The sequence below is a fragment of the Nasonia vitripennis genome, chromosome 4 (assembly GCF_009193385.2).
Source record: "Nasonia vitripennis strain AsymCx chromosome 4, Nvit_psr_1.1, whole genome shotgun sequence".
Lineage (NCBI taxonomy): Eukaryota > Metazoa > Arthropoda > Insecta > Hymenoptera > Pteromalidae > Nasonia > Nasonia vitripennis.
Window position 1 is genome coordinate 6,568,593 of NC_045760.1, and position 27,228 is coordinate 6,595,820.

Sequence of the window (27,228 nt, forward strand, 5' to 3'; positions counted from 1 at the left end):
TCGAACGGCTAAGCGCGCACGGCAGCGCCGCTCTCGGATTCTCCCGGTTGACTTGCTTTCTTTGTGGCTGAGGCTTATTGGCGCAAACACGAGTTAGAGTAATGCCGCCGCGTCTCGGGCCCGACGAGAGAAAAAGAAGCGGCGGAAAATAAAAGTTCGCAGATGCGCGCGTATACCTATATAGCCGCAAGCTTCGGCCAAGGGAATAACTTGATATATCGTGTGCGCGTAGCATCGAGCTCCTCCCCCCTCTCTTGAGATTCGTGTGCATAAGCCGCGGAATATATGGGCGAAAAAGTATAAAGTATCCGTAATGCATTGGCGGGAACGTATAAGTGTACTCTCTCTCTCTCTTTCTCTGATCTCTCGGACGGAAAAATATACAGATATCTATAAAGTCGAGAAGGAATAACATAGTTTTCTTTTTATACGCGCATAGCCGCCTTACGCTGACCAAAATCTGCATAATCTCCTTTGCCAGAGTTTCGGCGGGGAGTATGGCAGCCGTCGTTCGAGCAGAACTGCTGACAGTGGAACTTGCGAAATAAAAGAAACGCCGAGAGAATGTGGAGAAAAAAATCTCAGTAGAATGTTTTAATTAAATCAAACGCCGCGCGCAGCATCGCTGTCATTTGCATACGCAGATTTTTCGTGACTTTGCACATCCTCGTTGTAAGCTGGTTATTTAAACAGCCTCGCGATATGCTGACGCGAAGTAATATTAAATTCAATTCTTTAAAGTTTTCGAGAATCGGTCGACGTGCAGGAATGCGCGCAATCCAAAGTGTGTACTGTATGGTAATACATCGATGAACAGTGGACGCACTTAAAAATGGTCCTTTAACGACGTAGTACTGTGACCATACACCTTTATGGCGGTGGTAAATGGGTTAATGTTTCGCACCAACAGGTGGCTGCTTCTGCCATTCGGCTCTGAGTTTACGACCTAACTACGACTTGGAATACTGAATTACTCAAATCTTTTATTTTTCTGTTTGTATAGGCCTAAGCGCTTGTTTGTTTTTAAATTAAAATAGCGTGAGTTTATCAAGTATGCGATTCCTTTCGATTCGAAATCGAAAATATTAAAACAAACATATTTACATGCACGAATAAACATTTTACTAAAAATAAAGATAGATGCATATTTGATCTTGAAACAAAAGACTTTCTATATAGTTTATCAACGTTTTACCCACTTCATTATTGTAACGCATTTACGTTCTAAGAAAATGTAGATACCGTTTTTACCGTCGGCTGCAGCCTCTAGCGTTCCCTTTTTGTTCAAAATGAATGCAGACTTTTTCTTACAATGGAATTAATACATAAGGATTTATGTAAAATTTTTCATTAAATATGTTTATTAAAAAAACTCCATAAGAAGTCTTAATAAGAAAAAAAAGAGGTACTGTGTTGCACACAAGAGACAAAAAAATTTCTGTACAGTGCATTTTCCACATAGACCTTGTTTCATACTTGGAAAATGATGAAGACCTAATTCAAAATGTTTAACGCATGAACAATAGAACTTGGCGCATGAGGCTAACTCAATACTTCTAAAAGAGTAATAAACAACAGTATAACACACGCAATCGACTTCGAGATTGGCTTAAAACCACATTGCAAAAGTTTGCGTAATAACCTTCATCGCGATCGACCGACCGGCGGCGACTCATTACAATTTTCCTCCTCCAACTAAAAATGTCCGTTCATACAATGCTCTCGCCTCGGCCAAGTCATACCACGTATCTTTCATTAGCATATGTACACACGCTCGCGCGATGCATGCTCCAAAGTAGCGAGAAGTCACGCATACCACGCAAGCTGCGTAAATTTTCCTGTCGGCTTCTAGCTCGCGCAAAGCGTCATCGCCGTTCCTATTGCAGAGCCGCTGCAGCTCGTTATCAGCGTCATGCATCAGATCCCGAGCCTCTCGAGTATACGTGCGTATAATACCCAGCATACCTCACCCCTCTCGATACTTTGCGCAAAACGAGCAAAGCTTCGCTCGATCAACGCGAGTCATCCACACATGCGATACGATCCACGAGCGCGTATATATATAGAACACGTCGATTCCCGGGGTACACCGCTCGCACGCATGCCATCCACGCCATAAGAGAGAAGCACAAGCGAGAAAGCAGCCGGCAATCAAGCCGAGCACACGCATAAGCATAATTCAGCCTCCTCCTATTTTCGATCCGCCGAGCATGTCCGACGACGACGACAACGATCATCATCATCATCATAAGCCTCGCGCAGATGCGAACGGAAACATCGCAGCCCCTCCTTCGGCCGAGAAACTAGGCAGAAATTCAATGATTATCGCAGCGGCATCTGTATGACGGTCATTGAAATAGGTCGTAGAGGGCCTCGAGCGCTCGCGTAGCCGCTTGACTGGGCCGAGTCGGTCCATTCCGCTAACGGTAACGAGCTGTTCTCGGGTTCGAGTCTCGGCTAAACCGAGGCTCCGCTGCTGCTGCTGCGCGCCTGCAGAACGTTCAAAACCCGCGCGCGCGCAAGCGTTCCTTCCTCTCCTGCCTCGGCAACGACCAGGCGTGGCGCTATTGCCCTCCCCACCCGCGACTGCCGCTATACCGTCGGTTTCTCGTCTCTTCTCCTCTATGCCCCTCCGCGCCGACCCCCGCCCTTCTGTCGTACCTCCCCTTCGAGCCGCTCCTAGAGGTGAGTTGCCCGACCGGTTACACGCGCACATGCGCAGAGATCCCGCACACGTACACTCGCACACATGGATGCTAGAGGTCGCCGATGGCTGTGTTGGTGTATCGGAGTTGATATGTCTCGCTCTGGCTAGTGTATTTGATGCCATCTTTCTCTTTCTGGTAGCTAATAGAACTGGAGGGCGCATGCGCGGACTGCCGGAGCGAGAGAGCGAGAGATGGAAAACTGGAATCCGATGACATTCCGCACGCGCGGCAAAAATGCGCGGATAGAAAAACATCGAGGGAAATGGAAAAAGAGAGAGACGGATATCAAGAAACGAGGGCGAGGGAAGACGGAGTTGGGGGTTGGAACGACTCTCTCCCTCTTCTCACCCACCCTTATTTTGATTTTCTTGCGACGCGGGGTTTTCGAGCTTGCCGAGTAATCCTCTGCTAGATATAAGTCAGTATTTTTCTCTCTCCTTATCACCCTTGCTATCAAACTCCATAATACCAAAATCTTGATTCTGCTCGCATGTGTGCTTGATGTTTTCGACACTGATGCTGCGTAGTAGAATTCAGCAACTTCGAAAAATTTGATCCAAAAAATAATGTTTTCGTCCACCAATTTCATATTGCAATATTTATAACGGCAAAACATTTTTATAAATAGATTGCTTAAAAATATTTTTGTATAACATGTACCAATAATAATTTTAAAATCATTTTTGTAATAATTTTTATAATCGTGCCACTGGTTGGGGTGGTATCAATAACGTCGACTAAAAAGCCATTAATATGAAAAACAACTTCCAGAGCCCCCAATGGATCGTTTAGGAAAGAGAAAGCTTTTTTTCACGGCCATCAACTGAGAAGAGTACCGGCCGGTAAGTCCTTCCTAGAGCCAGGATTCTTTATTACCGACCACAACGATCGATTCCTGGGTATCTTTGGCGGATGGCAAGTTTCAAATTTTAGAATTTCTTTTGTACGACATTAATGTATTAGATTATATAAAATTTCTGTTTATAACAAATGAAATAGATAATTGTAATAAAGTATTATTTTTCATCTGTAACAAAATTGTAAATAGTATTATTCATGAAATTATTCTGTCAAGTAAGAAAATTAGTTATACGAAAACGCGTGTATAGTCATTTTGGTAATTTGATCCAGCGTCTTGAAGTGTGTCTCCAAACTGATTTATTAAGATTTTTTTGTAAATTTCCATGACGTCAGAGAAATTCTGTAACAAGTTAACCGACCGTTGTCATGTAATTCGATTCTTGAAAAATTTATGATCCCAACCCTCAAAGAAAGTTGTAATATGACTAAACATTTCAAGAATTCGGAAAAATCCTCGTACAAAGTAACGAAGTTGTCCCAACACATATTCCATTTCCGTGAAAAGTGTACTTAAAAATCTTAAGTGTGTAGATTAGTCCGATTTGGTCATGTTATTTATGAGACTGACAAAATGACGCTGAAATATTGATAGTTTTTCTCAACCCCATGCAAGTGTCTTAAAGAATTTTGGAGTATTTGACTGGGACAAAAAGCAAAAGCGTAACATGTTATTTTATAAAAAATAAAGTATTAAATTTATTGTACGAATTATCGCCATTAAAAAATGTAACCTAACAAACAATCTACAAATCTAACATTTAATTAAAAAACGAATTAACAATTTTAGCTTTTTTGTTATTTAACACGATCTTGAGTCTCCAAACATTCCCAAGACCATGTCTCAACTTTTTTTCTAATCCATTTGAGCCGACACCATTTTTCCGTTCCAGGCACATCCCTCGACCCTTCGACAACGCCCTAAATGGGTTTCCTTTTCTCAATACTGACCAGTCAGTCACGTAAGCCTAACACTACTCTACGAACTTGGGAAAATATCTCTCATCCGATAGAAACTTCTTAAAGTGCCGCAAGCCATCCAAGGATTATTCGTTTGTAATATATGGACTATGACGATTTGTAATATATGAAACACTTTAATCAAGCTTTCTCAGAATTATTTATGGTTAGCTCGAGAATGAATAGTAGGAAGAAGAGAAGATCCCTACACTGTCGTATTGTAAAGGATGCACCTTTACCTTCTGCCATGGTAGCATTGATTTTTACCTAAAATATAACTCACATCGGACGTTTCCTACGCACACGGTCTTATATAAAAAAATATCCTGATGTAGGTTAGGCACGCCATGTTGTTTTCCTTCTTTTCATTTAGGCTTATCTTGAAAGTCACGAAAAACCTTTTTCACAGTTATAGCAGGAAGTATTTCATAATTAGTTTTAAATAAGGCATTTTACGCTTTATAAAAGAAAAAACAGCAGCAATATTATTTTAAAAGTATCAGTAAATTTTTTCTTGTAATTTACATGTTAGCGATTATCGAAGTTCATACGTATAGCTAGCATTAATTCGCTCCATAATGGCTGTAAATTAACTGATTTGCGGCGAAGTAAATAAATCAGCGTTGATGTAAAATAACAGTATGTTCGCTGTCCACTTTACGAGTAGTGTAATCTGCGAAGGACTAAGCTGTGCGCAAACTAATTCAATATTTTTGGCTTAATAAATTACGCTCGTGACTTTATTGTCTCCTCGTAAAATTTAAATTCTGTTTTATGCTTCGCGAATAATAGTATAGTAGCAGCAGCAGCAGCAGCAACTGGCCAGGTGCTGAGCGAATTTGCTCGAAAAAAATTTTAATGTCTTGTATATCATTACATAAATGACACACGTAAGATTTAACGAGTTATTAAAGATCTCGGGCATCAAATCTGTGGTGGCAGGCAGCAAGGGATGTGGCAACTAGCAAGCCGCTAAACTCTTCTCTGGCTACGCGAGAGATCTGAGATTGTGACGCGGCGGCGAGTCGGGACGCGATGTCAGGCTTCGCGTTTACTGCTGCTTTACTACAAGCACCCTTTAAAGGAAGATCATACACTTTTATGGGGTAGCGATTATAGCCTAAACTGCGGGAGCGAGCCGCGCGAAGGAACTGCGTGTATCGCTTTATTTTTCCATCAGGGATCGATGCTTTCTGCTGGGAACGTCAACTTTATGCACTTCTATGAATAAACGATTATGTCAGCGTAATTTTTCAAATTACTACACTTCTGAGATATTCCGTACTCAGCTTTGTAGGTCAAAGCGTTCTTGTAATCTATTTTTCCATGGAAACGTGCAAAAAGTATTGTTGAAGAGAAACATCCGCAGTGAGAAATCATGGAATAAACTGTTTCCTTCAAGCTTACCGGCGCATATAGACTCGGTTTCTGTGCCGGTAACGTGACTGCTTACAAAAACTGCTCGGACGTAGTTACGTAAGTATAATCTGCGGCTTTTTGTTTAGCCCGTCAAGATAAGCCTGCAAACCGTCACGAAGGCTGAGCAAGTGTCGACACAGTCTACCGTTTCAGACTCATAATTGTGGAGTTTGCTCTCAAATAATTATATATATATATATATATATATAAATATTGTTTTCTATTTGAAAAGCTATATTTTTAATAAAAAATATTTTATTAGAGAAAATTTTTCAATCACTATTTTTTGCATTTAAAACATTTGGCGAGAACGTTGTTTCAAAATTTTAAATAAACTAGCTTTTGAAAAGGAAAATGATAAAAAAAATCTTGGCCTTCCCAGAACGTCCCGAGTTCTCGCCAGCAGTTTTCCGCTGCTTTGTATCTGTCGAAGCAAAGCTCGACCGCCGGCCGCAAGCCGTTGCATGCGTTTTTTTTCGTACGGTTTTCCGACGCTCGTAGAAAAACCGGAGCAAAAAGACGGGTCAGTCCTTCTGCAGCACAGATGTACCGCGCCTTGTGCGGCTAGTCGAAGAATGCAGAAGGTCGAGCACGCCGCGGACCGTTAAGCAAAAAAAAAGGGTTGCGGCCGCCGCTTCCTTCAACAAGGCCCTTGGCAATGCAAAGTTTCCTGCCCAAAAATCACTAGCCTCCGAGCTGTCGAACTCGCATCATCAGTTCTCCGTCGCTCCGAATTTTCTGATAGTTTCAAATTCTCGAGCTTCGCAGCGCGATTCTTCCCAAAAAAACATATTAAATTCACGGTGAATTTTTGACGCACAGTGTACAACTTCTGATACGCGTATAACGACCGCGTATACGATGTGTTAATGAATACCAGTGTTTTGAATTTTTACGCGCGAAAACATAATTCATACCAACAACAAGTGTGTGTGTGTGTGTGTGTGTATGATAATGGTGATAATAAAAGGCGCTTAAACGCGAATAAAATCGCGCGATAAACATTCCCCTTTTTTTCATCGGACTTTATGATAATACCATAAATCATTCCGCGCAGTTTAGTGCCATCGGAGAAGAATCGCGCGCATCGAACAATAATTGCCGAGGGAAAGTGTTTTAGCTTTGTGAGACGTTAAAATGAGTAATGGCGTGTCGCGCGTGAACAGAGTGCGCGCGAGGACTGTGCTCTTTCTCTCTCGCGGCTGTGTATGTGTGCGCGTATACCTATAGAGAGTGCGCGCGTTCGCAAATGGATAATTTCCACGTCGTTGACGTCTGGATGCCCGAGCCTGCGAATCACTTAAGATTCTACGACGCGATGACAATGTTCGCCAGGAGTCTGAGGGTTTTCGCCGAGCCATCGTTACCCGAACATTAACATAATTTTGCCATTGCTGCCTACGTCATTTGAGCGCGACAAGTGAAATCCCTTGGAGACGTGCGCGTGTGTGTGCGCGCGTATGCGCGGGGTTAAGCTAGCTGGGATATAGTTGTTTGAAAAATCCTTCGTCTCGCGTCCCGAGCGATGGAAGGGAACCAGTTTGACGTTTAAAATTCACGGGATGTGGCCGAAGTATTTTCTTTTTACCGTTTGAACGGGTTAGAGTTTTATTTTCCGCGTAGTCTTGTGTGGAAGAGTACGTGATTTTATAAAATTCCCAAGTGATTGGAGTGCGCGATAAGTTATTCGAGCGGGTTATCTTTGTTAATTTTCTGAGAGCTTTCGCAATAGCTCTCGTACGAGTGACCGCGTTTAATGCTGTTTGCTTGATAAAAAAACCCTTACTTTTGTCTAATTAGGTTGATGTAACTTAGAGTGTACTGCTTATTTTGCGGATCTACGATTTAAAAAAATGGTTACACCTTAGAACAAATTTTTTCGTAAGAACATGCTGCCTATCGAAGCTTGAACGCGAAGCGACGGAAAACGCTGTATAGACTCCAGATACAATTTGATTCTTTCTACAATTTTTAATAATAAATTTCATACTAGAATAATCGGAGTCGTCGTAAAAACATATTTTAAACATACCATCGGAATTGAAGTCAATATTTTGTCCAACTCGAAAAGCCCGACCCCAATTATAAAGACGTCAGGATAACACACGCGAAACAACTTGGAGCCTTAATTGCGCTCGCATAAAATATTTTTAAGGAATAGAAACCGGAAAGCGAGCGACGCAAAAATCGAAAATTATGACATTAAAATCCATTCGAACGAATTGAGCAATAAAATCTCGAATTGAAATTACATTTCAAGCCGCGGAGCAACAAAAAAGCCCCGCGCGCGTATCGACCGACGGCCACGGCTCGCATTGCTCTTTAAAAATAACAACATCGTCTCCGCCAGCGTTCGAATTTTTCAAATCCCTATGCGAAAAGGCCGTTCTTATTGATAGACCCGGTGCCATTATATACATATGCATCCGCTGAAAAAAATACAGAGAAACTTATCCCTCCTACGACGCAACTCTCGCGCTAATCATCGACTGGGCGTCTGCAGGTTCGGCGTCGTCGCCGAGGCATCATATCCGCCGAAGGCTTCATCAATTTTTCATGAGTCCTCGCGGCATAAAGCTCCTCTCGAGAAGACGCGAGTAGCAATGCGCGCGCGGAGGCTCCTCTATCCGCTAATTGACGAGAGCGAGGGAGAAAGAGAGCTCGCTTTATCGAAGCCCGCGAGCGCGCTAGTGCCTAGGGCTGTTATCGTTAATCAGCTGACGCGTCGGGCCAGATAAGCGCATTATAAAGCCAGCAACTCGCTCTATATATCTCCCAAGAAGAAGACGAAGAAAATGGTATGGAGTCACGCGGGGAGTAGAGAGAGAACCCACACACATTCATCCAGACACACGCATAGGACGTGGGGGACGCCCGCTCCTCTTACGAATCCCCAGACGGCGACGCCGATTGGAGGGGAGCGACTCGCTCCTCAATACATCAACGTACACACACACACACGCGCACACACACACACACACACACGTATATCGACCCGAAGTGGGGAACATGGCAACTCGTACGCGCACACTCGGATCGAGAGAGACGGAGACAGATTCGGCTATCTCTCTTTCTCTCTCGTCCTTCTGGCTGCGCATGATGATGCCGCCGCGTAGAGAGATACAGAGACGCCACGACGATGGCGGCGCCGTCGGATACGCGTTTATACACGCGATTGCAGTCCGGATTTCTCTCTCGATTCTTCGGCCGCGATGCCGCGCTGCACATTCTCCAAAGGGAATTCGACTGACGCATAGGTATATGTATACACTCCGCGGCCTCCAGGAGATTGGGAGTATTTTAGTGCGCGAGGGAGGAGCCGCATCTATGTATGCGTGTAGCTGATTGCGCCGCCGCCGCCGCCGCCGCCGGTCTCGAGGAGGAATTTTGAGAGAGAGAGGATTTAAGTTGAGGTTTCGAATGAGATGATTTCATGCGCTTCGGTGCTTTAAGCGATAGCACGCGGAGAGTGCACTTTGAAGGAGGAATATCTCGGGCCGTCGCGTCTCAACGTTCTGAGAGGACGATAATGAGAGGGTTTTGTTTGCTTTTTTCGAGACTCGAGTGTAAGGACGTGATTCAGCTGGTTTTTCTCCGCGTCGATAGATTAGTCGAATGGAGAGCAAGTTTTTTTCGTCAATGACGGCTCCATTAACGCGTCGACGTTTTTCTGACTCTGCCTACACCATAATTTATCCTCGGCTCGCGACCCTAATGAAAATATAAACTAGAGGCACAGGCGCGAATTCGTGAGTGCAAAACGAAATAAAATTCCAAATAACGAAACAGAATACCCGCGCACAGGGAGAGGAGCGAGTTTACACATCGCGAGAGCGAGCGAATACAACTTATCCCCGTAAAAGTACATTCCGACTCGCTCGCTCAGCGAATCCACCTCTCAATTTTCCAACTCGAACGCGCAACATCCCTCTCTCTCTCTCTCTCTCTCTCTCTCCTGCTGCACTTTCATCACGGGTATTGAACGAAAAGCTACGGGTGTATACTCGCGCGCGCGGTGTATCTCCAGCGGAAATTTCGCAAGAAAATTCCTTTCCCGAGCCGCGCTCGCGCAGCTTCCGGGCAGTTTCGTTCGGCAACATTTTTGCTTATCCAATTGCAGCCGCGGAGCTCGGGGCTCCTAAAAAAGAGCGAGCGGTATAGATACGCCGGGCGAATGAAACTGTCCGACGGACGGCGAGCGGGCGAGTCACGCATCGCGAGCAGTAGCAGCGACGCTTTGACTTTATGAAGTTCGTTGTGTCTTCCGTTTGCCTCGACGTCGCTCTTTCTCTCCGCCGGCGTACCGCGAGTTTATGATGGTTTCTATTAGAGGGCAACGATCCACAAAATTGTAACGTCTCCCGTGACCGGCTACGTCTTGCTCTCCTTTCATTTTGCTCGGTATTGTTCTCTCGACTCTGACGAGGTAGAATCTCTCTCTTTTCCTTCGCTGCAGGATTCCTCTCGTCCAATCCCGCTTTCCAGCGGCAGCTACTACTACGCTCGCGTCTTCTTCCTTCCTCCGCGCGGAGTGTATTAGATTGGCTACGAGATACGTGACCTCGCTCGAGAATCGACCTCATTCCCTACAACTCGACCCTTTTCCCACTGTATATATATACACACACGTCCTCGTCTCTCTTCCGCTCCGGCCAATCTAACATTTCTCCTACCTTTTTTCGCCGCTTTTCCGTCGCGATCCCGCTCGCCGAGAGAGCTACTCGTCATCGACGATCCGGACGGTTATTTTTTCCGCCAGTATACCCCGATGGCAGTTTTTCCACGAGAGTCTATACTCCTTCCTTTTTACGTTTCACGGACGGCTTATGGAGTCAATTTTTTCAGTCATCTTCTTATATTTTTGCCTACGTACATATCCGAGATAAGAAGGCGCGCGTGCCTTTTCGCTTTTAGTATTAATAAGGCTTAGAGTTCCTGATCTTCTTAGCCCGACTGGAAAAATTGCTTTCACGCTCCGCGGGTTTTAAGGTGTTTTCAAACGAATGTATTAAAAAGTTCGCCTCCGACTCGAAATCGCTGACTCGTGTTTATACGCCCGCGCGCTAGTTTATGGATCTGTAACTTTTGTTCTCCTCTCTTATTAAGGGTCGCGCGGGAGAAACTTTTTGGACGCCACACTGGATATTTTTTAAATTCCCATAACCGCGACGTTTCTTCTCTGATTGAATTTCGCCGCCGACAATGATCGCGATCGCTCCGCGAAATCGAGTATTCCATATCTTTTCGAAATCTACGAATCATCGTTTCTTCGTTTTAGCTTCACCGCGGAACTAACCCAAATGTATTCATTACAGGTCCAGTCGACGACGACTTTCAGCCCAGATTCGACTCCTTTTTTGGCAGAGCGTCAAGAGGGGACGGCGGATTTAGAGATTTTCCAGCTGAGGAGAGTTGGCCGCGTGGCAGCGAGCGACGGCAAAGAAGTCGGCTGTAAAACGCGACGAAACTGTCCCGGCGATGGTCTCGCGAACCGTCTGAATACATAGTATCAGCAAGTGGAACTCCGATGCGCGTTCATTTCGATTTATCCGAGACGCAAAGAGCAATTCCTAGTCGGACGACATTTCGCGGAAACGTCTCGTATCGCGGTCGCGCCGAGAGCCAATGTCTTGAGAACGTGAGAGCGCCGGGGATATATATTATATTTTTCTACGTCGGAGTGTCTCTGTGTGTGAGTGTATTACTCGTGCCTTTTTGCTAGCCGCTTTTATGCGATTCCTCATGCAAATGCGAGTGTTTTAATCCTTTTTTTTAAGCGCGCGATGAATAATTTATGCGCCGGATCTGTTTATGCCGAAAGATATGTACATTGTGTGTAATGTATGGCTTAATTAAGATTTTTTATCGGGATTTCTTCGATGCTGTGATTTGTATGAGAAGTGAAAAACGTTGTACGCTCGTTATGAACGGCGAAGATCAATGGAATAAAGTAACGTTTTATAAATATTCTAACCATTCATTGAAACAGTAGAAGTAAGAAACCGAATTGCAAGCTCGAAACTCCGGCAGTATAATATAGAACAATACGGAGTTATTTTGCGCGACGCTGCATCGCGTCCAATGTTGCCCGCAGCCGAGCGCGAAGAAGCGTCAAATTACTCAAATTAATGCGAGCGCTTTTTAACTGAAACTTTATACACACAGAGTATAAGCTCTGGCTGGCGGCGAGTTCGTAAAAGTTAAAAATAAAATGCATTCCCGCGAGCCAAAAGGCTTGGGGCAGCGGAGTAGGAGGTTGGTAGGAAGAGAGGAAATTCGCCCGGGGGCAAATTTCATCCACGGGCGGAATACATCCCCGGCGAGGAGGAAGAATAAAATTTTCCTGCACTTTACAAGCCCGGGCTCTCTAAGGCTAATTCCACGGAGTTTTTAGAACGAAATTCCCGGCTTCTAAGTGCTCGTGCGGACTGCGCGCGAAGACTCCATCCCAGCGAGCTAGCGAGAGCGCACTCGAAATTCCTACAATTTCGCAACTTCCAACTTTTCATGTCTCCGCGCCGAATCAGCGAGAGAGCTACCCCGAGAGCCGTCGGCAAGTTTCTCCTCTACACTCAGCTCGCTCGTTCTCCCTAATGAGACTCCACGGCTCAACCGCGACGACGACGGCGACACGCGGGGATGCTGCTGCACTTGCGCTATTTCAAACTGACACGACTGTGCTGCGGAATTCTCGATCTCCGGCTGCGGCGCCGAATTTTAATTCCTCCCCCGGCGGTCTCCCCCCTCGAGCCACTTCGCCGAGTTTATATTACACTGCAGTGTCCCTTTTTGCCTCGCCGCGAGCGCATTATTAATTTGTCGCCGCGGAGCGCGGATATTATGAAAAGGAAATTATATATCCGTGTGTGCGCAAGTTTTATAAAGTCCCGGCTGTGTATAAAGTTGAGCGATGAGTCAATTATCAAGGAATACGGGGGGTACATCAAGATTTTTTACGCCGAGTTAAAGACTCGCCGGCTATCAAATTTTACGGCTGGCTCGTGCAATATTTTGAAGGATTTTTCTCGACACGCGAAGAGGAAAAGCCGATCGTTTTTCAGAGCTGTGTCCGAGAAGAGCAAACAGTCCAGAAATAATCAAGATGGCAACCTCGCTTCCTCGAATCCCCTGATTTCGGGCTATCCCAATAAGTTGACACCGCCTCGCGCAGCCTCCATCAAAAAACTAACATGTACGCCCATGTGAGTGAGAGAGCCGCCGCCGCGGGGATATTTTCGGAAACTTTGTAACTAAAAGTCGTTTTGCGTTTCTCCTCCCTTCCTCTCGTGCAAGCTTACGAAATTTACGAGCCCCATACCGTAGAAGCGGCAGCAGCAGCGCAGCGATAATTAAGACCTGAGCGGCGAAATGCGCCAGCTCGGAGCAGCTCATTTCCCCCCGGAGCCGAACTATCGATTATATTAGATTAGTCGATGCGAGAGCGAATCGGAGAGTAGGACCTCACACGAGGAGGACGAACCTTTCGATTTGCCGATCGCTTCATCGACTGACAAAGTCTTCGCATAATTTAGGCATTTGTAAGGATTACGTGACGTTAATAAACTTTTGAGCGAAGAGATCTCTTTTTTCCTCGCTCTCGTCATAGTATAATACGCGCACGCCCGCGAAAATGGCGCGAGAGGAATGATTCCGCTTTATGTAAATTCGAGATTTAAATTTAAATAAGATAGTTTCATAAACTACTTTGAAGTTTCTTATTAAAGCCTTTTTTCTCTCAATCTCTCTCTATCTTTCATCATCCGAGCGCGTGTCTTTTATGATTATCGCGCTGAAGCTTCATCGAGTCGAAAATATTTTTCAAATCATCTTTTTAGTTCCCCCATAAAACAAAACTTATATCTTTCTTATTCAAATAAATTCAATGTTGCTCCGGAGCGAAATGAAAAATCGTCGAGAGAAAATTGTGCACGTACAAAGAAGCCTCAATTAAGTGGAACTTCGAAGCCAATAAACCGGGAAAAAGTCGTTCGCGTATCGAAGCCTCTTTCATCGAGATCACCTCCGCACATGATCCGCCGCGTCGAGCATAAACAGCGAGAATAGCAGAAGCATATTATGCGCGGGTGACAAGCGCGCGCCGGCGGGTAGTTTTTACGCCCGGGCAACAAACACGCGGTAAACACGCGTGTTTATGTCCCCCACAAGCCGCGCGCAGCACACACACCACCCGTAAAGAGCGAAGGTCGAGGTTCTTCGACTTAATTAAGACGGCTGCCCCGTCTTCGATTTATATATATATATATATATATATATATATATATATATGTTCGTCGCAGCGTCTCATATATTTTCTCTCTCAAAGAAGAAGAAGCAGCAGCGAAGGAGAAGGAGAAGAACAGCACGTACGGGATGGAAATCGACGCCGCGGCGATGTCGCCTGCTCGTCATAAACTATGTACACTGGGCGACGGGGAGCAGCAGAAGCTCTATACAGTGCCGCGCTTTTTTCCCTTATTTTTTCTCCTTTTGCCTTTGCTTTTTCTTTATTCAGCCGCATTACCGTCCAACTTTTCGGCGCTATATCCTCGTCCCCGAAGTAAAGTAGTTTCTCTCCTCTCTTTCTCTTCTTCGATATTCGGCCACAGACTCTGTATCGATCGGAGTTTCTTTTCCTTTTACACATTGTCGACGTTCCGCCGCGAAGATCATCATGCCCGCTTATTACGAACGCGGATTATACGGGAGATTCCAAAACGCGCGCATATAACTCAGGCTTTTTACGCGCGAGCGTCGGCAATTTTAATCAAAAATCCCATACACTTTAGCCGCGCGATCAGCTCATCGATGCGAATATTCACTCGGAGGGCTTACACACAGCGAGTGTCTACCGGCGCCGCGCACTCTCGTAATTTATTAAAGACGTGTCCCAAAACGCGGCGGCATACGTCGTAAAAAGAAGAAAAACACGGAGAAATTGCTCCCGTACGTGTATGCACACGGAGCCGAGTGCTTCGCGTGCGTGTGTGCGCGACATTGTTTTTCGGCAGAGACAAATTCTTTTATATCTCTTCGGCGAAGAAGATCTCACGTCGCGGAGGGAAAAAACCGAGCGAGCCAGACTTGGCATTTGACGCGACGTCGGCGTCGGCGTCGTGCGAGGGGGGAAGGGCGAGAAAAATACGCGGCCAAACACATGCGTTCCCCCGCCCTGTATGTCGTTCGTCGTGTCGCTCGAAAAACACACATGGACGCGGCGCGGCTGTCGTTGCTCGAGTGAAAATGTTTGCTCGAGCAGCGGAATTTCTCAGGATTTTATTTTTACAAAATTTCGCCTCTTTGTTCGAACGCTCGCTCGAGGAAGAAATAGAATGCTGTTCTTGTTTGTTTTCGAGGACGAAAATAATCGCAATCGAATCGGCTTTGTCGGCGACACAGACTTTCTGACAAACGAGAAGTGAGTTATTCAAAGTTTGTTATATAAGCTTTAACGATGTCAATTTGTAAGGAACGACAATATCGGCGTTTTATGTTTACAATAAATAACACGGGAGACTTTAACGCTTCGCTAATATGGGCCATTAACTTCAAAATTATAGTATATATCTTTACCGCGAGGCGCGCGCGGAGAGATGCAATCAAAGAGTAGTAACACTTTATTTACTTCTAAACCTAAGTTTTAACGATTCCATCCAAAGCCGTAAAATATAGATTCCTCTCGACAATGTATAACATATAGAGAATAAAACCGAAAAATAATTAATCTCTAATCGAATACTCATCAGCCGCCGACAAAGGCCGAATCATCATCACTCGGCTAATAATCCAAGCAGCCGCTGCTTGCCATCTCGTCAAGACCGGGCGCAAATGGCTCTGCAGCTCGTACGTGAGCAAAGACTCGGTTCAAGGGCCTGTCCAATCGTAGCACACACGACACGGCCGAGGGGAAGACGCGTGACGCGAGACAATGTGGCGCACGGCTGCCCGCTCTCTCACGTGTTTACTTCCAAACAGCCGATCGACTTCTCTCACACATCCACACATGCACGCGCTCATACGTACACACTCGGCGGGGGCGGGGAGAGGATAGACCGTCCGGTCGATCTAATCATGGACGCCGGGTCGATGCCAAGCTAAGCAAAGCGACTCTCCGAAAAAGCGAGCTGCGCTAGAGGAGAAGCCATCCCCGACAGCTATAGGGCGTTTAATCAAGGCTAACGCGGAAAAGCCGAACTTCCGTCCGTCCTCGTCTTTATACGCTTCTCTCGCTCGGTCTTTTCCACTCCGGACCCAATCGCGCGCGCGAGACTTATCCCTCCCCCCTGACGCGTTATATGCTGCCGGGAGATATATAATACGTACGTGCGCGGGAAAATGTGAATCATCCGGGCGACTTAAGCTTCTGCTGCTGCCGGCCCTTTATACAGTAGAGAGAGATGGAATATCGGGCTTTTCAGCTGGTACGAGAGCGCGCCAAATTGGAAATGGCTCGAACTTTATAAGTGGAAGCGTTACAAGCGCTACGGCCGGCGTTCATGCAGATATCGGACAGATTGCGGATTAAGGACGATTTGTCGGGCGAAAGAGAAAGAGAGCTGATATTGCGGGGCGTAGCAAAAGTATGGCTGGCCTTTTGCAGGATGGCTCGAGTTTCGTTCAGCTACTTTCTAATGCTGCTCTATAATATTATAATACAGAGGGTAGAGGTGTACGGTTGGAAAAGTTTCCAGGAATTATGATTGGACGTAAAAGTTTACGGCTCCGATTTGAATAAATATACTGATTAAGCTTTCATAAGGTGGATTTGATGTTTAATAAGATAAAAGTATGCGCGGATAGAACGATGTAGGGCGTGATTGCGCTTCTTCCCTGTGCATAAAAGAAGATTAAGAATCGAAATGCGCACTCGATCGATTCAGCTTTATCGGATCAGCGTGTTTTTTGCTGTAAGTCGTAGACAAAAAAAAATTACGCGTAGGATTTCGTTCCCTGCAATACGTCAAGCTCAAATTCACGATACCCGAGCAGCCCGATTACGTATAGAAATCAGATTTTCTCAACTCCACGACTGCAGCGGGAAAACTTTCTAAAAGTGTCGTGTTTACCTACTTAAGAGAGAAGAGCACAAAAAAATATGGTCTTCCCAGGACCACACGACCGTTAGCTTCTAGTTCCGAGACTTTGTGCCAAGGATAAACAGAAAAAAAATTTTTTCAAACCGACTCCCCCGTGTAAGCCGACACACACTGCGAGAACCCGTCGTCGGCGAGGAAACTCAAGAAAAAGGATTGTTGTTCGTTCGCCCGTTTTTTTTTGCATTTCGTCCGGTCTCCCAGATGGACCGTAACGAGCTGCCGTCCCTCTCGAAAGGTTCGATTTTTTTTTCGCAACCTCGCCTTCGGATTACACGAGCCGTTTCTCAGCGGAGCGCTTTTCCAGACTTGTCCTGAATTGGATGGACGGACGGAACGAGGGTGACCGTGTAGTAGAAAAAAAAACGGACGGCCGAAGACGATGTTGAAAAAAAGGGTCCGAGTGAGCGAGAGAGAGAGAGAGAGAGAGAGAGAGAGAGAGAGAGAGAGAGAGAGAGGAAGTGCGGAGCGACGAGACGAGAAAATGAACGGAATGAAAGCGACGAGATAGAAGAGAGAGAGAGCTTTGGGAGGAGGGGGTAAATGGCCGAGGAGCCGAGTTAGCCTAAGCAATCCGGTTTATTGCAGCTGGAATTTTTACAAATACCAGCGCCGGACACGCTTGATATTGCGGTGATGCGGGCTTTTTTCCTCTCCTTTGGATTTGATTTGCGCGATAAAGTGTGGATTCCGGGGATTTGAGCGGTAAATTAGCTGGGCTTGTAATTTTTGTTATAAATATATTTATCGTCGTTTATTCTCTGCTAGATTATCGCCGGATAACTTGAAATCAGTGCTTTGAAAATGAATTTACACAAGTCCTTTGTTCTTATCGTATTTTGAGACAAAATAAAATAAATCCTCTCGGAAAAACGATGTAAAAGCGCAGCGAAGAGAGTGTCTCGTCCGGCAGAAATGGAAATGCGAAAGACGCCACGGGGGAGGCGGCGACTCGCACTATACACATACCGCATACGTACAGCTGTAGGTAGATAAATGGAGAATTTACTCAATCTCTCTCCCTCCCCGAGAAACATCGCGACGAAGGCGGAGGCTCTCTCGAAGGCTGCCGAGAATACCCGGGATTGGCCCTATAAATAACGGGGTGAATTACACGGTGGACGCATTACCGCAAATTAGATTCTTTTTAGCCGCAGCAGCTGCGTCTGCGCTGCATCGCTTATATTTGCAAAACGCGTATCCCGTTCACTTCGCGGCCTCGCGGGGATTATTCCTAGGCAATTATTGTCGCGCGGCGCGCCGGATATGCGCCGGATATAACGATCGGCAATTTATCGCGTTACTAAAGTGACGTAGCGGAGTATACGCACCCGCATTGTAGAATACGGCTGTATACACGCTTGCCTATAGCCCCGCGTAGCTGTAAAGTTGCACAGGTTATAGGCGGATTTTTTCGCGCCCAATTCGAGGCTTGTTTGCTAGGACAAGCTATATTTACTGCGCCGATCGCGGCGTAACTTTATTTGCCCGTGGTGCAAGTGTCGATGAAGTTTACGGGATGATTCGCATGTTAATCGGCGGGAAATTTATGCAGGAGACGTTCGAGGATTCTCTCATTGATAGGATCTGCGCAGGAGAGGAGCTGGATGTTGATTGTGCAATGCACGTTATTGAATAATTGTAGGAAAGAATCGCAAATAATCGTATCTCCTGTTGACTCGCATTACTAGCGGGCGCGTTCCCATCTAGATAAATATTGGCCCATTAGCGCGCGGGGGCTTATTAGGTCGGCATCCGCGCAGATAAAACCGCGCGATTTCCATTTTTTATACTTTCGATATAAACTCCGGGCTTTACTGCTTCCCCGACCGAAGCCCGGAATAACGTACAAAATTCAACCGCAAGACTGCACAATCAACGGCAAGTCTACCGCGAAAGAGCCCTCGCTCTATACACGGCCAAATGAGCCAAATTCCGCGTTTTAAAAGAGCAAGGAAGAGAGAACAGGAGCTCGTTGGGCTGCACACCGCTGCAGTGTCTACCTATATCCCAGTTTTATCTCGGCGATTCTCGCGGCAAACTGTCTGCATCGTCGTGCCGCGGCGCGGCTGTATTGTCTTGGCCCCGGTGTGTAACATTCCGCCGGGACTAAACATCGGGTCCAGGAAGTTATGTGCGCGACGTGCACCGGAATTCCAAGTCGACAGAGACGCCCCGAGTCTATGCACACACACACACACACACAAACACAGCTAGAGTCATATACGGCGAGAGGACAAAAGACAGGACTCGAGCGGAAAACGCGCGAGAGAAAAAGGCGGGGAGCGGTATGAATGCATGCATGCAAGCGTCTCCATGTGTGTGCCAACGCCGGATAAACTTTGCGTCGTCGGCTAGCTACTAGCGCCCTCTCCGCGCAATAAAAGGCGGACGACGCTCGAACTAGACTTCCCGCATATACCGTATACACAGCGAGCTTCTTTCTTATCTCTCTCCGCACGGACAGAGGGGGTGGGCTCTCCTCCTTTGTTTATTCACACACGCCTTCGGAGCCGTCAAAATATTTCATGCGAGAGCGCAATGAAAACTTGGCTCTCGCGATTCGTCGCGCGCTGCAGAGAGACGAGCTGGAAAAACTAATACCAGGGCGGCCCCCGGAAATTCCGCAAATGCGCGATTCCCGATTTCGGTCACGTCACAGACTTCTGAGCGCGCGGAAATTCAGGAGCCGCTGCTGCATCGACCGAGTCTTTTCCTTTTTACAGGATCATTTAAACTCGCGGGAGCAGTAGCTCCCCCCGCCCCTCCGCGACTTTATATATTTTTCAAAGGGCGCGCATTGCGCTTATATATATGCTACTTCTTTCGTTTTTATATCGAAAAACGAGTTTCCCCCTTTTACTGCTCTGTATATATCGTATAATATTCATAAATTCGCTCGAAATACCGGCGAGCCCGATAGCGGCTTAATTTAGAAAAAAAGGAGAAGAGCGAGGTAGGTAAGTATACACGTTGCAGTATCTTCACGTACTCGTCGCTAAAAATGTATCAATTTTTATGCACGGGCATGAAGGTATTATTTTTCAGCGCACGGCGAGTAAGTGCACCGATTAAGCGATTCCGGTTCGATTTATTTTAATTAAAGGGAATATTTTACCGGGTCGCCTGCACGTGGGACTCGAGGTAGGTGGATAATTGAACGCCTTTTACAACTGATGGCGCGGCGCATCCTTGGATTTTCGCGTGTACGGCAATACATTCTTAAAATAGAAAACTCTGCATCAGCGCTTTTTTTCGTTTTTCAATCGCACAAAGTGCCGGACCTCAATCTAGCCAATCAATCCAGTTCACATCGCAATGATGTCAACCGCGAGCTGCTAATCTCTAAAAATAATCTCGCCTTCGCATAGCTGCGCGGAGCTTCATTATACCGGCCGAGTATAGCCGCAAGAAAATTGGCTAATCCTGCGAGGCTTTAGCGCGACGTAAATTTCCGAGAAAGGAACTGGTCTATACGAAGCCCAAGGAGCTGCGATTAAGTGAGGCTTTGCGCTCGCCTCGTGCGAGACGCCATTGTGTAGTTCTCGTTCTCCTTTTTTTCTTGCTGCCGCTGCTGCTACTCGCGCGAGACGGCCTTGGCACAAATAAAAGACACATGCCGCTGCCGGCGGAGCTACGTAGTAGTTGGCTCTCGCGGCGCTGGCTGAGAAAGGGGGTGCGGATCGTTCGAATCAGCTGCTGGCTTGAGGAGGAAGAGTGGGGTCTAATGGACACGTGTTTATTTAATAAGCCACTTTTCTAGATTAATCTGGCGGAATTTTTTTCGAATATTTCGCGATTATAGCTGAACATTTCGAAGAAAAGTTTTTCTATAGCGCCGAGGTAATTCCTTTCTTCATCTTCATTACCGGTGGCGCATGTAGTCGATTAAAAGACGGTACTATTGCTGGGGGGCCTCTGCTATGGACGAGGGAGCGCAGTATATAGAGATACGGCGAATAAAAATAAACTGGAATCGAACCTGTCTCTATAGTATAGGAGGAATTTTTGGACGCGTTGCGTAATTCTCGATCAAGTCCGCGCAGGGATCGCTAAGAATAAAAAAAGAATAAAAGAGTTTCTCAACATCGTCGAGGAACAAAGAGAGCCGCTCAACTTATTCAATAATCCATCACAGCCGAAGACACTGTGTCGAAACACGCCGATCAAGTACAATTCAGCGATAATTGACTCAAGGGCTATACCAACCTTCTCACATATCCGCGCGAGCCAATCCCAGCGCCACTACCCACACTTGCACGATCTCAATGCAGGCATATGCAGCAGTCGTCAGCAGGTCTCTCGGCGGGGGCCGCTGCAGACGGCACACACTTCCGGCGCGCGGCATAGCGCAGACGCAGTTAACGCTCGCGGCGCACACGCACCCACTCTCTGTCTGTCTGTCTCTCCTACACCCGCCCAATAAACACACGCGTATTCGGATGCACAGCCGGCGACAGCTCTCGGCGAGCTACTGGCGAACGACGTCACAAACGCACACGATATCATCATCGCGACGCGAAGGAAGATTGGAAATGAAGCGAGGCCTCGAAACTACTGATGCCCGAACACGGCCGACGTCCGTCTTATGTACTACATACGCGAGTAGCGCGGCGTTACGTACTGCCATACATGCCTTGGCTCTCGGTTGCACGCGCACGGGCCACGCGAGTATATGAGTATAAAGTATTCCTCGCGCGGCGCGCGCCACGACTTTGTACAGCCACACGACGACGAGGACGAGGAGAGCCCTCGGACGGGGTTATTGTGTACGTGTGTGCCTTATGTGCGAAATGGCTGCATCTGCGTGTGTGTCACCGCACTGCCTGGCGCGCTGCTGCTGATGCCACCTCTCTCTCTCTCTCTCTCTCTCTCTCTCTCTCTCTCTCTCTCTCTCTCTCTCTCTCTCTCTCTCGCTCGCTTTCACTGTCTGAGTGTGTATGGATTTTTACGGGCCTCAGCTATGCCCGAGAGCTAGAGGTCCCCCGTGTGTTTAGTTCGGTTATGTATGTTTTTACGCGATTCCGTAGGTGACGGCTCAGCGAGCCAACTCCGTCGCGGAGAGAAGGCTATACGCCACAGCGTATACGGCTATATGGAACCACCACCGGCTGTATGCCACTTTTTACGTGGTCTCTCTCGCTCTCTCGCTCTATACTCGGCTTGCTTCACTCCCGCCGCTGCTGTGGATCTCTTTGGGTCTTTTTGCGAGTCGCGGCTGTGCGCTGCTTCGAGTCATGAGCTATATAAAGTTTTAAAATTTTTATATATAAAAAGTTATTCGGTTTCCTTTTATGTCGGCTATATACGCCGCCCGTGCTTTTCTCTCGCCTTACCCCCCGGCGAATGAGATTTCGTAATTATTGGAAAAAAGTATATGCTGTATACGTTTCTCAAAGATTGCGTGATTTTCTTTCTCGATGTTTATTTAAAAAAGAAAAAGCTCGAACGGATGAGATACGTGCGCTATTATCAAGCTCGTAAACCGCGAGTGGGCTTCGCGAATAAAACTACCGTCTTACAACTTTATTACATTTTATACATACTCGCAGATGTTACAAGATAGATATCTGATGTAATGACCCGTATGCATATTATTACACGCGTGATTGTTTATCATCAATATATACATAAACTTCTGGGTATTTAGTCGAGAACTTTACGAAGCGATTAGTATTTATTTCGTCGAATAAAGAAAATTTACGACGTTTAGAGAACATTAAGAAATTCACTCGCGGCTCTTGCTTACGAGAAAGCTGTTACAGAGTTAGGTGCCTATAAATGCCAGTTACCAAGGGCTGTCGATAAGTAAGAGTTCTTTAAAGCAATTTTCGAGACACGAAATAGACGTTTGAAAATTTATCGCGCTCGAGGTCCGTCCGTTATTTTTACTGCCGATCTGCAAGATTTTCGTCTAATAATGTTGTCGCATTTTTTTATTTCGAGCAAACAAGAGTGCAGCAGTCATAGGCTGCATTAAAAACGCTGCACCTGGCAAAACTCGCGCGAAACAAAGACGTCCGCGATAAAATCTATCCAAAATTTATTATTTAACCAACACAGCGCGCGCTCGCCTGCACAATACACTTGGCTGAAAGCGTTTGTACACGTATAAAATATGCGCATACATTTTATTCCGTTACGCGAAATCCCTCCTAAAAATAAATAACTCTCTCTCTCTCTCTCTCTCTATCTCTCTCTCTCGCTGGGGAATATATGACTCACGCAAGCGCACATGCAGCTCTCGCTCGGCGGAGCTATTTGTTAAAATGTATTTCCCGGCAAGGTATATATCCACCTGACTCATTTCTTTTATCACTCCTTCATCTTCCCCCCTATGCTCCTCCGACTTTTTCCACTTTGTGGCCTGCAACCGCATCCCTTACTTTTTACAAGTTTTCCTCGTCGGCAGCCAGCATCAAGCCCGAGCTCACGTGTGTGTGTGTGTAATTGCCTTTCGCGTGCACGTCTGTGTGCGCGCGCGGCGATGGCAGAGGCTTGATGTTGCATCTTCGGCTGATTCGGTCGTTCGGCCGTCGGCGGCGGCGGCGGGCGAACTCGTCCAAGGACTGGATGGAGGGAGGACTTTATGTGTTTGCATCCTATGTGCTCCCGCGTATCTCTAGTTATGGTTCCTTCGACAAAACCCTACTCGCGCGCAAGAGGTCACCCCCTCCTCCCAGCGACATATACGGAGCTGGTGTATATACAGTAGCAAAGAGCGGCCGCGGCCCGCATGTAAGCGAGTTTCTCGCTCCAAGTTTCTTCCTCTTTTCTCTTTCTCCCTCTCGCCCCCCGGCTTTCCGGATCTTCCCTGGCTGCAGCTCTATATCTTATTCTTCTTCAGCTGCCGCTGCTGCTTCTCCTGGGACTGCGGCACTCTGCTCTTCCAGAATGAGACGGAGCGAGAGAGAGAGAGAGAGAGAGAGAGAGAGAGAGAGAGAAAGAGAGAGAGAGAGGTTGATCCGACTCGGCTAAGGTCGTCTAACTGCGGAAACGCCGAGCGGAGCCCGCTCGCTCTTGCGCCCTACTCTCCCGACTTCCTTACCGCCCGGTATATACCTCGACGACGACGACGTCGACGACGAAGAGCGCATTTTAACGAAATTGAGTTTTCCAAAGGCGAGAGCTGCAGCGGCGAGTCCGGGATCCTCGTGTATATATAGGTATACAGATATACATACACGTGACTAAGAGGTGGGTGGCGGTTGGGGTAGGTGGATATTCAGAGGCGCCGAGAGCGAGTCCACGACCGTAACGAAGTAGAATGTGTATCTCCCTCTCCTTCCCTCTATGAAAGCAACTCTTCTCTTCTTTGCTCAAGCTCTCTCGCCTCTCTCTCTCTCTCTCTCTCTCTCTCTCCCGCAGCAGCGAGAAAACACACTGTCCGACGGACGCTGAGCTACGGGAACTAGTGCCGCAGTTTCACGACACAAACATCTTTGTGCTCGCTGCTGCTGTCTCTCGTTTATTTCGCCGACGAGAGACTTTTATTTTTTTGTTGTTCGCTTTATGCCGGATCGTATAAACGAAAACAATTTCGAGGGACTTCTGTAATATTGCTTTAATTTACGTCGAGCGAGAAAATTTGAATACTTTGTATACAAATCCCTTGGAACGAAGACACTCAAACGAGTTTGCTGAATAAAACTATTCTGATTAGGTTGGGTTTACTTGCAAAAATGCATACAACTTGCCTAAGAATAAATGCCTTGCCATATTTCTTGATATTGAATTTAAAACAATTTTTTGAGAAGATTTAATGCTTTTAAAAAAGTGCATCGACTGGCATCACAAGAAAGGTGGTTCATAATATCAGTTGAAACTCTATTAGCAAAAATTGATAATCTAAATCTATACTGATTACTATTTTTTAAACAATTAGATTTGCTTCAAATTTTTAAAAACCACAACGTCTGAACGTTGTACACGGCAACTGATAGTCTCGAATGTTAAACACAATTTCGATCGAATACACTGCTGTGCAATACATGCATACATAGACATGGAGCTGGAGAAATGTTCCCCTACCTAGTCACCCCTCCCTCTTCCCCTACTCAACTTCGCAGCACAGCTTTACAAGCCTTGACCCTGTCGGTAAGACAGACTACAATGCAATCTATCGATCTAATTTGTTTAACCAACAAAAGTACTCGAGTTTCCACTTTTTCACCAATGAAAAAAGACAAATTTATGTAGCATTATGAATTATTTTTTGAAGAATATTTTTTCATACGAATTTGTTATGACTAAAGCCTCATGTCACGGTGAGTAAAAAATTTTTTAAATAATTCTGAAAATGCACTGCAAAAAGGCTAAAACAACAGAGAGCTCATTATCAATGTAGGCAAGGTCATTCAACGTAAGCGTATGCATCGCGTGTATACACCTGCGCGCGATAATAGACCTAACCCGACCTCACCAGCAGCCTCTTACTAGCAGCCGACGGAACCCGCGCGCGCTTTTGAACCACGTAGTACGCGACTGCTTCTCCATCCTAGCCTGTCCATGCACATGTGTTCGTTCCTATCCAACATAACCTCTCTGCTTGTGTGCGTGAGGAGAACGACGCAGTGATGGGGGGGGGGGGAAGCAGCGTAAGCCTCTGCCGCGCTGCGGGAGACTAGGTAGGGGGCGCGGAGAAGGTTACCGACAGCGGCCATAATGGCAAACCAGCCAATGAGGGCGCTCGCTGTGTTTCTCGGCATTATGGCCGCCAGGCAACGCCCCACGTAAAACCTGCCGAGCGTCACGCTCATTGGACGTAAAGGCGTTTGCCGTATACCGTCCGGTCTGGCAGTTACGCCCGTCTCGCTCTGTCTCTTTTTCTCAGCCAGAGGCTTCCCTGGGTCTGTCTCTGTCTGCCGACTCCCGACTGCGGCACAGCTCGTAGATTCGTCTCGGTGCGACGGCACACGTAAAATCGTAAAAGGGGCTGACTGCCGGCGCCCTCCCGTGAATCCTTGCGCGTTTAACGAGAGTCGAAACTTGTACCCCCACCCGCCCCTTCGACGAGCCAAGGAAAAACCTCCCTTCCCTACGGTGGCTGCCTTTTTTCGTAGGAGAAAGAGAGAGAGAGAGAGAGAGAGAGAGAGAAAAAGAGAATGTCCACCCCGAGCTGCTAGCAGTAGCTTGTATGACCATTTTTCGTTTTTTGGGATGGAGTCTGGATGAGATCTCCTCATTTTGATTCAATTACCACTGGATTTTGCTGACTTTATTGAGCAATGCTAGTGAATTAGTGGCGTTCGATATAGAATCTTACGATTGGATGGGTAATTGGGCGAGAAAATATTTTTTAAATTTAAAATAATTTATCAAAATGATCAGTAGAATTATTATATTAAATATATTATATTATTACGCGATACGTAATTGTTAATTTGTAAAATTATTACTTACGTACCTGGTTAATCACCTAGTTGTGGTCCACAGCTCAACGGAGCTCCTTAATATATTCTTTACAATATATTTAAACGAGTTTGTAATCTTATATTTTGTCGAAAATAGCAAATTGTAAATTAAATCGTTCAGTTTACTAAGTACGAGTACTCCAACTTATTTCGCTATCGAAAATATTGTATGGCTTTAAAAATGAAGGAGATAAAAATAAACACGTAAACGAATGTATTCGCGCCAGGCTATCTAAACGAGTAAAACGTGAGACTTATCACCATGTAACTACAATCACAAAAAATGTAAACATTAAAAAAAAATTTAATCTCCTTCATGACTATACCTATCGACTTTTTACGAAAACAGATTAGATAAAATAATTCATAAATTTTGAATTTAACAAAATCAGTTCTAAATATAATTATGCCCAATTTTACGAAAATTAATAAATTGAATAAATGCAGCGACGTTGCAAAACAGCTGTTCAAAATAAAAAAAAATCATATTGCATGCGTTATTTTCTACGTACAAGATTGCGTTCATTGACGTGGCTACACTCTTACAGTCTGTTTATAATTTTAGTCAACCCCGAAAGTAAAAAAAATATCGTACATCGGACAATGGGACTCGTAACGACGAGTGACAAGGTTAGTGTTTTATAACATTACACGAGAGCCTGCGAAATATTTAGCGTATTTCTCACGCTTCCTCGCATTGTATTCTCTCTCGCATACGCGTGACTACTGAATATTTAAACTACGTGCGTTAAACAGTAATTATGATTCACAGATTAGAAC

General features: G+C 45.9%; 1 protein-coding gene across 2 annotated transcripts in view; it reads right to left on the reverse strand.

The window, feature by feature from the left end:
* Window positions 1-27,228, reverse strand: part of LOC100679373 — a 265,016-nt gene that overhangs the window by 236,380 nt on the left and 1,408 nt on the right. The window lies entirely within an intron of this gene.